This window comes from Lycium barbarum, chromosome 1 (genome assembly GCF_019175385.1).
Source record: "Lycium barbarum isolate Lr01 chromosome 1, ASM1917538v2, whole genome shotgun sequence".
Taxonomy (NCBI): Eukaryota; Viridiplantae; Streptophyta; class Magnoliopsida; order Solanales; family Solanaceae; genus Lycium; species Lycium barbarum.
This window is the reverse complement of record NC_083337.1, coordinates 89980505-89994551: the sequence shown is the minus strand read 5'-3', so window position 1 is coordinate 89994551 and position 14047 is coordinate 89980505.

Below are 14047 nucleotides of genomic sequence, written 5' to 3'. Positions count from 1 at the left end.
ATCACAATAAAACAAATATACACGGCCATACACACAATATACACTCACGGCCACACCTACAACACACATTATTTCTATGGTTTTCATTCATTCTTACACACAACAATATTCACACACCATCCATAACACATAAAAGAGCATGAATCCTTACCTTCTTCCTTAACTATCCACTTGACTAGAATCTTGGACTTGCCACAAAGGATAGTTTTCTTGCCTCAACAATTGCACCACGTTGAAGAGGACTCTTAAGCTTCCAAGCATGTGAGGGGCACATGCCCCTCTCTAGAGGTTTCTTTCTTTTTCTTTTCTTTTTTTTTTTTGAAATTTCTAAAAATGGTCAAAGAAGACTAAAAGTCTTCTTAAGCAAGCTTGGTCCATACACTCTTTCACTATTTATAATTAGCCCCCTTTCACTTATGAAATGGCCACATGCTCCTTTCTTTATTTTCCTAGAGAATTCTTCCATTTTCTTGAATTTGTCTTTTTACCCTTAACCTTTCCCAATATTTCCATACAACCGATGTTCATAAATAATATTTATAACCAACTTGTACATTAAATTGCATTTGGAAGATGATCGTTCCCTTAACTCACCGCGACCACCATGAAATATCCAAACGTATAAATTACGGGATATAACATCCTCCCCCCCTTTAGAACATTCGTCCTCGAATGTTCAACTAACCTTGTGGGGTCTTGTAACACATCGGGAGGGGTTTCCTTTATAGTTGCCCTTTCGTCTCCATGTCCATTCCATATTTGCTATCCTACTATCCTTACTATCAAACTCCTGGATCCTTACATGAGTCCTCATTCCATGTTATGGGTTTATTTTATAGCTGCTCTTTCCGTTATGCCCGTTCCTTATCCTTTACCTTATTTTCCTTATAATCGAACCCCTTGACTTTTCATGAGTCACTGCTCCATGTCATAGATTTTTCTAACTCACTGCGTCACCTCATTATCCTTGTTCTTTCCGGGTCCTTCCTTTTCTATTATTGTCTCGTCACCGCACCTTAACGGAAACCATGTGTTAGTACACAATCCTTACTTAACGATTCAATGTAGTCGTAGGCTATTTCTTTATCCTCAGGTCTATCTCTTAGTATATTCATTGATATTTCGCTTCTATTCTTCTCCCAAGTATTCTTGCGACACGCTGACATATTTTGAACTCTGATTCCAAGCTAATAGATTCCCTTTTCTGACACTTAATAGTGTTGCAATCCCTTTTTAGGTCCACTATAATATGGTCTCCCCTCCTTTAGGGGGCTCCTTATATGCTAACCGTCTTCGAGTACCTTCCTTCTCTTGCTATTTCTTCGTATGGGTTCTAAAGCTCGTGAACTATTCCTTTGGCCCTACTTATTGGAATCGGTCCTCAGACTCCCCATTTTTCCCTACCTTTCTATCCTTTATTCGTTCTTTTACTTGCTTAGCTCTCTGCTCGTAATTCTTTCTAACCACGTGTTCGTGTTGTAGCTGTGTGCCCATATTTCTTAAACGTTCCGTTACTCTCTTGAACCTCTAAGCATATTACTATGGCTACATACTTGTCCTTTTACAGATCTGTCAACTCAACACCATCACCATCCTAAGCATTCTTTCTCTTACTTCACATTCCTCTACCCTGGTCACCATTCTCTTAGACCTACTTGTTGAAATCAACTCTCAACCTCTCCACATTGCTCCTTGTTTCCTTTTACCTCACTCTATCTCGTCTCACATGCCTACTTGAATTCTCATCCTAGTGGTCTCGTACTTTTACCATTAATTTCTCGCGGGGGTTTCACTTACTAAGGTTTCCTTAACTTTCCTCTTTTCCGACATTTAAGCTTCCTATCTTCCCTTTACTCACACTCTCTTTATTTTCCGAGTATTGTTATACTGGAATTTCCGACCTCAACCTACAGTAAAATAATAACAGTTCACTCGCCGCACTTGTACCATTTATTCTTGCGCTCACTCGTACTTTTGCACCTTTGCGTGATCAATACCTTTCTTCCCGTAGTTTCGGTTGCTCGGCTCGCACGCCACCGATACAATCATATACGGGATATCTTACACATTCATATATACATACACATTCACTATTAACTAGTTCACTAAATACTCCCAAGCGCTGTTCAAGCCTATCCTAATTCTAGGGCTATGATGCATTTTCTGTCTCTTTACCGGGCTAGTCTGCCTTGTTTCACGCGTCTTCTTATGATCTCTAATCATCCCATACACTCTAATTTTTCCTTAGACTACTCTAGCTTTTCATTTGTCTCTTATGTCTCAATTCATAAAATTTCTCATCAACTTCCCCGGGGGTCACCCATCATGGAATTGCTCCCACCTGAGCACGCTTAACCCAAAAGCTTCACTGAAATTCGGTGCCTTAATGCTGATATTTTCGCGTCAGCTTCCTCACATGACCTTTATTGCATGCTCTGGAGCAAGTCAAAGTCTTACAGTTCCCAAAACATTTTCGTAACACGTCCCTTCTCTTGTAATTACCGTTTTACCCTTTTGGTTCCCGATGTTCACCTTCCGCCTGTGTGTATGACTACCTCCTGTCTTGGGCTTCCAGATTCCCGATGGTAGCGACCTTACCTTTGTTGCCACGCCCAAATCCATAACCTTTCTGAACCAACACATTTCACTTATTACCTATTCACGGTATTTCTTTCCCATACTTCTTCCTGTGGGGCGTACCCGTTCTTACAGAATCTCCTTTACCATTCCCACTCTTCATAGTCTGTACGTAACAATTATCAATGATACTTTACAGAACATACAGTTGTATGACATATTCCAGCCATTCAGAACTTCCTGTCCCAAGTAACAGAACAAATATCCCAACTTACCTCGGTGTCTTACCGTGTCGTCATTCGCCTTTCTCCGTCGCTATTGGACGTCTGCGAAAATTAACGATTAGTACCAGGAATCTCATTTGCTGTGCCTTAGCTCTATCGCACGATCTAAGACTGAATGAAGGTCCACATTTCCTAAATGCCCCGCAGCCTCCTGTTTATAAATGTGGCCGGCTTCACACCCATAAACAGGACTCTACTAGACACGACTTTGCAGACAACCCTGGGACCGACCTGCTCTGAAACCACTTTGTCACACCCCGAATTTACTAGGGTGTGATGGGCACCCGACCCCATATCTGGAGCCGAGCGAACCCGCTGACTCTTGTTACGTATAGAAACCCTTGAATCAGTAAAGAAAGAAATACATAGTAAGCTCTCCAATATTTTTTTTTTCATAAGTAAGCTCTGACATCATGTAAGACTCGTGACATAAAACATAATAGCATATCGGCTGCTGGAGCCGCTTACAGACTGACAACCCAATACCCATTGCTTTGTCTGCAAAGTCTCTAACATAGAACAAAACATCATAGCATATACTTGGACTTGGCAATTCTCCGGGACAAATGGAGTTCGCCATCTCCGCTGGAACACCTTCAGTAAGTTCTTCTAATCATCTGGGAGTACCTGCGTGGCATGAAACGCAGCCCCCGAAGAAGAGGGGTCAGTACGAGCAATGTACTGAGTATGTAAGGCATGCATAATAACATACAGAAGGTATAGAACAGGGATACTAACATAAAGGAGACATAGCGCATGTCATGAGGTGGAAAGTTAACCTGTACATATAAATGCCCTTTGGCGGATACCATGCATGCTTAGCTTTCCTTTAAAATCTTTCCTTGTTCATATGTAGATATAAAAATAAGACATATCATATTGCCAAGGCATCGGCAGCCGATCCATTTAACCATAAATATACACATCCCGCGTCCGGGCATCCCGCGTCCGGGACGATATCATGTCATATAATGCCAACTGATCAGGTGGATATGCGTTTATAACGCGCTGCCCTTATTTCCATCTTCCCCGTATGCGTAGACATACATCATGTACATATATTATCGTCTATAGCGCTCTAGCTCTTTTATCATATACATATACGTGTGTCATGTACATACATCAGCGTCTATAGCGCTCTGGTTCTTTTATCATATACATATACTCGTAACGTGCATACAACATGTTCGAGAGTCCAAGAAAACCATTTCCACATCGGAGTGACGTAAGGTCGGTAGCCTCCGATTACATTATGGAACAATCGTGGTCGCCTTTTCTCGCCTTGAAGGAACAAGTATTTTAAGAAGAGACTACCAACGAAGAATAGCGTTGAAAGGAAACATGGGACAAGATGGTAAAGCTCATAAAACATTACTTCATGTACCTTAGAGTTTTTAGAAAATAAAGTCATGACAAAGGAATGGGGTTGGACTCAAGGACTAGTCCATTATTCTTGTATTCATATTGAATCCTTCCTTTAAGACTTTTAGTCATACAATTATTCCCGTCATACTTGTCATAGACATATTCTCTTCCTTACTTCATCATTATCATTATCATCATAGAAATATTCTCATTAGAATAGCTACATTATTTGTCGTTTGATAAGCAGCATAAGGATCAAAAGTTTCCTTTAGATTCTTCTTCAAAATAGGTCAAACGGAACAATAAGGAAAATCCAGGAACCATGGGCCCACCTCGGGTCAAATGAGGCGGCGTACCAAATTTACATATGTTACATGTCCTGGCGTTACTTGTGAGAGTTTTAGGGTAGTCGGGTCCTATTTATGCGAGTTCTAGAGGTTTAGGAAATTCTTCCAACTTTTTGCACACTTTTTAGTTCAATTCTACTGATTGAAAAAGAGAAAACTTTAGGTGCGGATTCCGGAGGATAGAATTGTCCCCACGGCTCGTATCCGACTTATTACGTCTAAGACATGCCATAGAAAGAAGGGTGAAGCCTTACATACCTTTTTCTGCTCCTTTTGATACTTCAAATTCACGTTCCAAATCCACCAAAATCTACAAATTGGTCATGTTTACCAAAACATAATTAGGGCCTTTAGAAGTTGATTCCTTAAAGTAACACTTTGTCTGCCGAAATTTCGGCAGCATTTTCCCTGTAAATATACCATCCCCGAGGTTCTAACTCGGCCAAATTTGAATCAACAATAATCCGGGAATTCAACCCGGCCAAACTATCGACGATATTACCAACAATCATGCCAACAATGTCAACAATTTAATCCAAGATACATTGTAACCTTGGCAACCTTTGTCACACAATCTAATGACATTTCATTCATATTCAATTCACATTGCATAACATTCAAATGATTCTACCGACATACTACTTCACCCGATGCCTTCCAATTCCAATAAGAACAATAACAACACACTCCCTTTCCCCTTCAAATTAATGAACTACATACTACAACATCATACTAATAACATCACACTACCTTCCATGATCCACAAATAATTACAACTTCATTTCCAACTATTAAATCCTCATTTAACATCATGGAATTCATAACACAATAATTAAAATACTTAGTAAAATTGATTCGTCATTTCTCCACAAATGCAACTATTTTCGGCTAACACAACTACATATATATTTTCATGAATTCTTCATCCATGTCCATACATTTCAACAACTAATATACTACATAAAATTTGCTCACCATCCCATCACAATAAAACAAATATACACGGCCATACACACAATATACACTCACGGCCACACCTACAACACACATTATTTCTATGGTTTTCATTCATTCTTACACACAACAATATTCACACACCATCCATAACACATAAAAGAGCATGAATCCTTACCTTCTTCCTTAACTTTCCACTTGACTAGAATCTTGGACTTGCCATAAAGGATAGTTTTCTTGCCTCAACAATTGCACCACGTTGAAGAGGACCCTTAAATTAGTAGGAATACATGAAGAGACTAATTTTTGGAACAAGATATCAAGGGCCTAGTTTTCCAAGGTCTTGGCCGAAATGGCCTTCCTTTTTCTCCTCCTCTCTTTCTTTCTTAATCTTTCTTGATTTTTCTAGACTTGGCAATTGATGAATTAGTCTTCCTTTCAAGACTTAGTCATATATATATATATATATATATATATAAGCTTCCAAGCATGTGAGGGGCATATGCCCCTCTCTAGAGGTTTCTTTCTTTTTTTTTTTTTTTTTTTTTTTTTGAAATTTCTAATAATGGTCAAAGAAGACTAAAAGTATTCTTAAGCAAGCTTGGTCCATACACTCTTTCATTATTTATAATTAGCCCCCTTTCACTTATGAAATGGACACATTCTCCTTTCTTTATTTTCCTACAGAATTCTTCCATTTTCTTGAATTTCTCTTTTTACCCTTAACCTTTCCCAATATTTCCATACAACCGATGTTCATAAATAATATTTATAACCAACTTGTACATTAAATTGCATTTGGAAGATGATCGTTCCCTTAACTCACCGCGACCACCATGAAATATCCAAACGTATAAATTACGGGATATAACATCCTCCCCCCCTTTAGAACATTCAACCTCGAATGTTCAACTAACCTTGTGGGGTCTTGTAACACTTCGGGAGGGGTTGCCTTTATAGTTGCCCTTTCTTCTCCATTTCCATTCCATATTTGTTATCCTACTTTCCTTACTATCAAACTCCTGGATCCTTACATGAGTCCTCATTCCATGTCATGGGTTTCTTTTATAGCTGCTCTTTCCGTCATGCCCGTTCCTTATCCTTTACCTTATTTTCCTTATAATCGAACCCCTTGACTTTTCATGAGTCACTGCTCCATGTCATAGATTTTTCTAACTCACTGCGTCACCTCATTATCCTTGTTCTTTCCGGGTCCTTCCTTTTCTATTATTGTCTCGTCACCGCACCTTAACGGAAACCATGTGTTAGTACACAATCCTTACTTAACGATTCAATGTAGTCGTAGGCTATTTCTTTATCCTCAGGTCTATCTCTTAGTATATTCATTGATATTTCGCTTCTATTCTTCTCCCAAGTATTCTTGCGACACGCTGACATATTTTGAACTCTGATTCCAAGCTAATAGATTCCCTTTTCTTACACATAATAGTGTTCAATCCCTTTTTAGGTCCACTATAATATGGTCTCCCCCCCTTTAGGGGTCTCCTTATATGCTAACCGTCTTCGACTACCTTCCTTCTCTTGCTATTTCTTCATATGGGTTCTAAAGCTCGTGAACTATTCCTTTGGCCCTACTTATTGGAATCGGTCCTCAGACTCCCCATTTTTCCCTACCTTTCTATCCTTTATTTGTTCTTTCACTTGCTTAGCTCTCTGCTCGTAATTCTTTCTAACCACGTGTTCGTGTTGTAGCTGTGTGCCCATATTTCTTAAACGTTCCGTTACTCTCTTGAACCTCTAAGCATATTACTATGGCTGCATACTTGTCCTTTTACAGATCTGTCAACTCAACACCATCACCATCCTAAGCATTCTTTCTCTTACTTCACATTCCTCTACCCTGGTCACCATTCTCTTAGGCCTACTTGTTGAAATCAACTCTCAACCTCTCCACATTGCTCCTTGTTTCCTTTTACCTCACTCTATCTCGTCTCACATGCCTACTTGAATTCTCATCCTAGTGGTCTCGTACTTTTACCATTAATTTCTCGCAGGGGTTTCACTTACTAAGGTTTCCTTAACTTTCCTCTTTTCCGATATTTAAGCTTCCTATCTTCCCTTTACTCACACTCTCTTTATTTTCCGAGTATTGTTATACTGGAATTTCTGACCTCAACCTACAGTAAAATAATAACAGTTCACTCGCCGCACTTGTACCATTTATTCTTGCGCTCACTCGTACTTTTGCACCTTTGCGTGATCAATACCTTTCTTCCCGTAGTTTCGGTTGCTCGGCTCGCACGCCACCGATACAATCATATACGGGATATCTTACACATTCATATATACATACACATTCACTATTAACTAGTTCACAAAATACTCCCAAGCGCTGTTCAAGCCTATCCTAATTCTAGGGCTATGATGCATTTTCTGTCTCTTTACCGGGCTAGTCTGCCTTGTTTCACGCGTCTTCTTATGATCTCTAATCATCCCATACACTCTAATTTTTCCTTAGACTACTCTAGCTTTTCATTTGTCTCTTATGTCTCAATTCATAAAATTTCTCATCAACTTCCCCGGGGGTCACCCATCATGGAATTGCTCCCACCTGAGCACGCTTAACCCAAAAGCTTCACTGAAATTCGGTGCCTTAATGCTGATATTTTCGCGTCAGCTTCCTCACATGACCTTTATTGCATGCTCTGGAGCAAGTCAAAGTCTTACAGTTCCCAAAACATTTTCGTAACACGTCCCTTCTCTTGTAATTACCGTTTTACCCTTTTGGTTCCCGATGTTCACCTTCCGCCTGTGTGTATGACTACCTCCTGTCTTGGGCTTCCAGATTCCCGATGGTAGCTACCTTACCTTTGTTGCCACACCCAAATCCATAACCTTTCTGAACCAACACATTTCACTTATTACCTATTCACGGTATTTCTTTCCCATACTTCTTCCTGTGGGGCGTACCCGTTCTTACAGAATCTCCTTTACCATTCCCACTCTTCACAGTCTGTACGTAACGATTATCAATGATACTTTACAGAACATACAGTTGTATGACATATTCCAGCCATTCAGAACTTCCTGTCCCAAGTAACAGAACAAATATCCCAACTTACCTCTGTGTCTTACCGTGTCGTCATTCGCCTTTCTCCGTCGCTATTGGACGTCTGCGAAAATTAACGATTAGTACCAGGAATCTCATTTCCTATGGCTTAGCTCTATCGCACGATCTAAGACTGAATGAAGGTCCACATTTCCTAAATGCCCCGCAGCCTCCTGTTTATAAATGTGGCCGGCTTCACACCCATAAACAGGACTCTACTGGACACGACTTTGCAGACAACCCTGGGACCGACCTGCTCTGAAACCACTTTGTCACACCCCGACTTTACTAGGGTGTGATGGGCACCCGACCCCATATCTGGAGCCGAGCGAACCCGCTGACTCTTGTTACGTATAGAAACCCTTGAATCAGTAAAGAAAGAAATACATAGTAAGCTCTCCAATTTTTTTTTTTTCATAAGTAAGCTCTGACATCATGTAAGACTCGTGACATAAAACATAATAGCATATCGGCTGCTGGAGCCGCTTACAGACTGACAACCCAATACCCATTGCTTTGTCTGCAAAGTCTCTAACATAGAACAAAACATCATAGCATATACTTGGACTTGGCAATTCTCCGGGACAAATGGAGTTCGCCATCTCCGCTGGAACACCTTCAGTAAGTTCTTCTAATCATCTGGGAGTACCTGCGCGGCATGAAACGCAGCCCCCGAAGAAGAGGGGTCAGTACGAGCAATGTACTGAGTATGTAAGGCATGCATAATAACATACAGAAGGTATAGAACAGGGATACTAACATAAAGGAGACATAGCGCATGTCATGAGGTGGAAAGTTAACCTGTACATATAAATGCCCTTTGGCGGATACCATGCATGCTTAGCTTTCCTTTAAAATCTTTCCTTGTTCATATGTATATATAAAAATAAGACATATCATATTGCCGAGGCGTCGGCAGCCGATCCATTTAACCATAAATATACACATCCCGCGTCCGGGACGATATCATGTCATATAATGCCAACTGATCAGGTGGATATGCGTTTATAACGCGCTGCCCTTATTTCCATCTTCCCCGTATGCGTAGACATACATCATGTACATATATTAGCGTCTATAGCGCTCTGGCTCTTTTATCATATACATATACGTGTGTCATGTACATACATCAGCGTCTCTAGCGCTCTGGTTCTTTTTTAATATACATATACTCGTAACGTGCATACAACATGTTCGAGAGTCCAAGAAAACCATTTCCACGTCGGAGTGACGTAAGGTCGGTAGCCTCCGATTACAATATGGAACAATCGTGGTCGCCTTTTCTCGCCTTGAAGGAACAAGTATTTTAAGAAGAGACTACCAACGAAGAATAGCATTGAAAGGAAACATGGGACAAGATGGTAAAGCTCATAAAACATTACTTCATGTACCTTAGAGTTTTTAGAAAATAAAGTCATGACAAAGGAATGGGGTTGGACTCAAGGACTAGTCCATTATTCTTGTATTCATATTGAATCCTTCCTTTAAGACTTTTAGTCATACAATTATTCCCGTCATACTTGTCATAGACATATTCTCTTCCTTACTTCATCATTATCATTATCATCATAGAAATATTCTCATTAGAATAGCTACATTATTTGTCGTTTGATAAGCAGCATAAGGATCAAAAGTTTCCTTTAGATTCTTCTTCAAAATAGGTCAAACGGAACAATAAGGAAAATCCAGGAACCATGGGCCCACCTCGGGTCAAATGAGGCGGCGTACCAAATTTACATATGTTACATGTCATGGCGTTACTTGTGAGAGTTTTAGGGTAGTCGGGTCCTATTTATGCGAGTTCTAGAGGTTTAGGAAATTCTTCCAACTTTTTGCACACTTTTTAGTTCAATTCTACTGATTGAAAAAGAGAAAACTTTAGGTGCGGATTCCGGAGGATAGAATTGTCCCCGCGGCTCGTATCCGACTTATTACGTCTAAGACATGCCATAGAAAGAAGGGTGAATCCTTACATACCTTTTTCCGCTCCTTTTGATACTCCAAATTCACGTTCCAAATCCACCAAAATCTACAAATTGGTCATGTTTACCAAAACTTAATTAGGGCCTTTAGAAGTTGATTCCTTAAAGTAACACTTTGTCTGCCTAAATTTCGACAGCATTTTCCCTATAAATATACCATCCCCGAGGTTCTAACTCGGCCAAATTTGAATCAACAATAATCCGGGAATTCAACCCGGCCAAACTATCGACAATACTACCAACAATCATGCCAACAATGTCAACAATTTAATCCAAGATACATTGTAACCTTGGCAACCTTTGTCACACAATCTAATGATATTTCATTCATATTCAATTCACATTGCATAACATTCAAATGATTCTACCGACATACTACTTCACCCGATGCCTTCCAATTCCAATAAGAATAATAACATCACACTACCTTCCATGATCCAATAATAATCACAACTTCATTTCCAACTATTAAATCCTCATTTAACATAATGGAATTCATAACACAACAATTAAAATACTTAGTAAAATTGATTCATCATTTCTCCACAAATGCAACTATTTTCGGCTAACACAACTACATATATATTTTCATGAATTCTTCATCCATGTCCATACATTTCAACAACTAATATACTACATAAAATTTTCTCACCATCCCATCACAATAAAACAAATATACACGGTCATACACACAATATACACTCACGGCCACACCTACAACACACATTATTTCTATGGTTTTCATTCATTCTTACACACAACAATATTCACACACCATCCATAACACATAAAAGAGCATGAATCCTTACCTTCTTCCTTAACTTTCCACTTGACTAGAATCTTGGACTTGCCATAAAGGATAGTTTTCTTGCCTCAACAATTGCACCACGTTGAAGAGGACCCTTGAATTAGTAGGAATACATGAAGAGACTAATTTTTGGAACAAGATATCAAGGGCCTAGTTTTCCAAGGTCTTGGCCGAAATGGCCTTCCCTTTTCTCCTCCTCTCTTTCTTTCTTAATCTTTCTTGATTTTTCTAGACTTGGCAATTGATGAATTAGTCTTCCTTTCAAGACTTAGTCATATATATATATATATATATATATATATAAGCTTCCAAGCATGTGAGGGGCATATGCCCCTCTCTAGAGGTTTCTTTCTTTTTCTTTCTTTTTTTTTTTTTTTTTTTTTTGAAATTTCTAATAATGGTCAAAGAAGACTAAAAGTCTTCTTAAGCAAGCTTGGTCCATACACTCTTTCATTATTCATAATTAGCCCCCTTTCACTTATGAAATGGACACATTCTCCTTTCTTTATTTTCCTAGAGAATTCTTCCATTTTCTTGAATTTCTCTTTTTACCCTTAACCTTTCCCAATATTTCCATACAACCGATGTTCATAAATAATATTTATAACCAACTTGTACATTAAATTGCATTTGGAAGATGATCGTTCCCTTAACTCACCGCGACCACCATGAAATATCCAAACGTATAAATTACGGGATATAACATCCTCCCCCCCTTTAGAACATTCGTCCTCGAATGTTCAACTAACCTTGTGGGGTCTTGTAACACTTCGGGAGGGGTTGCCTTTATAGTTGCCCTTTCTTCTCCATTTCCATTCCATATTTGTTATCCTACTTTCCTTACTATCAAACTCCTGGATCCTTACATGAGTCCTCATTCCATGTCATGGGTTTCTTTTATAGCTGCTATTTCCGTCATGCCCGTTCCTTATCCTTTACCTTATTTTCCTTATAATCGAACCCCTTGACTTTTCATGAGTCACTGCTCCATGTCATAGATTTTTCTAACTCACTGCGTCACCTCATTATCCTTGTTCTTTCCGGGTCCTTCCTTTTCTATTATTGTCTCGTCACCGCACCTTAACAGAAACCATGTGTTAGTACACAATCCTTACTTAACGATTCAATGTAGTCGTAGGCTATTTCTTTATCCTCAGGTCTATCTCTTAGTATATTCATTGATATTTCGCTTCTATTCTTCTCCCAAGTATTCTTGCGACACGCTGACATATTTTGAACTCTGATTCCAAGCTAATAGATTCCCTTTTCTTACACTTAATAGTGTTCAATCCCTTTTTAGGTCCACTATAATATGGTCTCCCCCCCTTTAGGGGGCTCCTTATATGCTAACCGTCTTCGACTACCTTCCTTCTCTTGCTATTTCTTCATATGGGTTCTAAAGCTCGTGAACTATTCCTTTGGCCCTACTTATTGGAATCGGTCCTCAGACTCCCCATTTTTCCCTACCTTTCTATCCTTTATTTGTTCTTTCACTTGCTTAGCTCTCTACTCGTAATTCTTTCTAACCACGTGTTCGTGTTGTAGCTGTGTGCCCATATTTCTTAAACGTTCCGTTACTCTCTTGAACCTCTAAGCATATTACTATGGCTACATACTTGTCCTTTTACAGATCTGTCAACTCAACACCATCACCATCCTAAGCATTCTTTCTCTTACTTCACATTCCTCTACCCTGGTCACCATTCTCTTAGGCCTACTTGTTGAAATCAACTCTCAACCTCTCCACATTGCTCCTTGTTTCCTTTTACCTCACTCTATCTCGTCTCACATGCCTACTTGAATTCTCATCCTAGTGGTCTCGTACTTTTACCATTAATTTCTCGCAGGGGTTTCACTTACTAAGGTTTCCTTAACTTTCCTCTTTTCCGATATTTAAGCTTCCTATCTTCCCTTTACTCACACTCTCTTTATTTTCCGAGTATTGTTATACTGGAATTTCTGACCTCAACCTACAGTAAAATAATAACAGTTCACTCGCCGCACTTGTACCATTTATTCTTGCGCTCACTCGTACTTTTGCACCTTTGCGTGATCAATACCTTTCTTTCCGTAGTTTCGGTTGCTCGGCTCGCACGCCACCGATACAATCATATACGGGAAATCTTACACATTCATATATACATACACATTCACTATTAACTAGTTCACAAAATACTCCCAAGCGCTGTTCAAGCCTTTCCTAATTCTAGGGCTATGATGCATTTTCTGTCTCTTTACCGGGCTAGTCTGCCTTGTTTCACGCGTCTTCTTATGATCTCTAATCATCCCATACACTCTAATTTTTCCTTAGACTACTCTAGCTTTTCATTTGTCTCTTATGTCTCAATTCATAAAATTTCTCATCAACTTCCCCGGGGGTCACCCATCATGGAATTGCTCCCACCTGAGCACGCTTAACCCAAAAGTTTCACTGAAATTCGGTGCCTTAATGCTGATATTTTCGCGTCAGCTTCCTCACATGACCTTTATTGCATGCTCTGGAGCAAGTCAAAGTCTTACAGTTCCCAAAACATTTTCGTAACACGTCCCTTCTCTTGTAATTACCGTTTTACCCTTTTGGTTCCCGATGTTCACCTTCCGCCTGTGTGTATGACTACCTCCTGTCTTGGGCTTCCAGATTCCCGATGGTAGCTACCTTA